The sequence below is a fragment of the Pygoscelis adeliae genome, unplaced genomic scaffold (assembly GCF_000699105.1).
Source record: "Pygoscelis adeliae isolate BGI_AS28 unplaced genomic scaffold, ASM69910v1 Scaffold426, whole genome shotgun sequence".
NCBI classification, from domain to species: domain Eukaryota; kingdom Metazoa; phylum Chordata; class Aves; order Sphenisciformes; family Spheniscidae; genus Pygoscelis; species Pygoscelis adeliae.
In genome coordinates this window covers 30,904-32,633 of record NW_008824994.1, presented here as the reverse complement: position 1 = coordinate 32,633, position 1,730 = coordinate 30,904, and positions in this window count along the sequence as shown.

The window sequence follows — 1,730 nt, the reverse complement described above, 5'->3', positions numbered from 1 at the left end:
ATGAACCCCACCGTCAGTAGCGCTCACAAAACAAAAATAATTTCAGCCACGCGACGCACCCTCGTGCTCGACTATTTCCTTTTTTATTTTTTTTTTTTTCGGTCCCACAGCACCAAAACAAATCGAGCGGAGTCTGCCATACCTTAAAAAAAACCAACAACAAACCACCAAACCCAAAAAACCACTTGGCAGAAAGCCACCGCAAGCGATAATTCGACTAACCCGTGGGACAAGACGCGCCTCTTGCCCTGAAGGATGTTGCCATCAACGGCGCCCTCAAAACACGGGGCTGATTTCCAAGAGGGAAGCATTCACGATGTCATCGTAAGGAAGATTTTTTTTTTTTTTTTGTCTCTCACGATGGCAACTTTACAATCAGTCAAATAAGCGGTCCTCAAACGGCAAAAAAACACCTTTGAGTGTGGCTGATACGACGAAGGACAAGGGGAAAGCCACAAGGAATTCTGCTCAGCCACATGCTGGGGTGTCGCAACCCCCCCCCAAAAATGTTTCTGTCCCAGCTCAGCACTCCCCCGGGCCAGAAAACCTCCCCGGGATGGCCTCTTCCAGCTCTAACAGGGGCCAAATCCTTCAGGAGAGCGAAATGGCCCACCAGGACCGCACTCGCGCCAACCGAAGTTCGGTCAAACCCCTCTCCTTATGGAATGAGGTGCCAGTCATATCACGCAGCGCGCCAATTAATCAGTATTATACCCACGTGGACACGAACGTCCACTCTGGAGAGGAACTTGGCACGGCAGAGTAGTAACAAATGAAACCCCCAAACACCGCTATTTTTAGGTTTGCTTAAAATATACAGCTGATGACTAACAGAATTACATACCATTTTTATGTAATAATACCCGAACACTTAAACTTGTTTGTTCACCTCCTCGCAGGCGATTCCTGCTTTAACCACTAGATTGCAGTAGCAGGATTCGCTGCGACACCCTTCCAACTTAAAACACAGCTTGTTTACTTTCAGGTGATTTTTTTTTTTCCTCCCACTTCTCCCAAATTGCTTTGCTAGGATCCAGGTGGCTCCTGGATCAGCCGGACCAAGACCCTAACGCTCGTAAGAGCTTTTTCACTGGTCCAGTTAAAAGCATTGCTACAGTTAAGGATGCAGCAATGGCCTAGCTCTTGTCCTGGGGCAGAACGACACTCTGCTAAAATTAACCGAAGTAATTTCCTTAAAATTGTAACACGGAGGAAATCAATAGTGGGGAAAACCCCAGAAAGGTACTGAAAATAACACGGAGACGGTGCTTAAAGAGGTCCTGATGAGCTGCAACACCCTACCTTTTTTCATTTTGAACACAGGGTTTCCTGGTGTTTTACAGCCACCGGCTGTTGAGAGGTAACAGCCATCCCGTGAAGAAACATTCCCATTTCACATGGGAACAATCAAGTTGGATAAATAACTTATCCAAAGCCAGCCTGCAAAATGCCCAGGCGAGAGGCACATTTGGTTGTTCTTTGCTTGAAGCTTAGCTAAAACCATAGGCTCAGACCAGCCCTGTCCTACACTGTCCCTTTCTCAGAGTTTTGCCCCACAACTCACGTTTCCAGCCCCTTCCCCAAGCCCTCCCACACAACTCCCTCATGTCCTCTACCACACCCCCCTCCATGCCCACCACAACCCTGCCCCCCTATTTCCTACCCAAACCTCCCCCTTTTACCATCCCCTAGTTTCCTTCAGCCTTTAACTTCACACACGACCCTTTCCG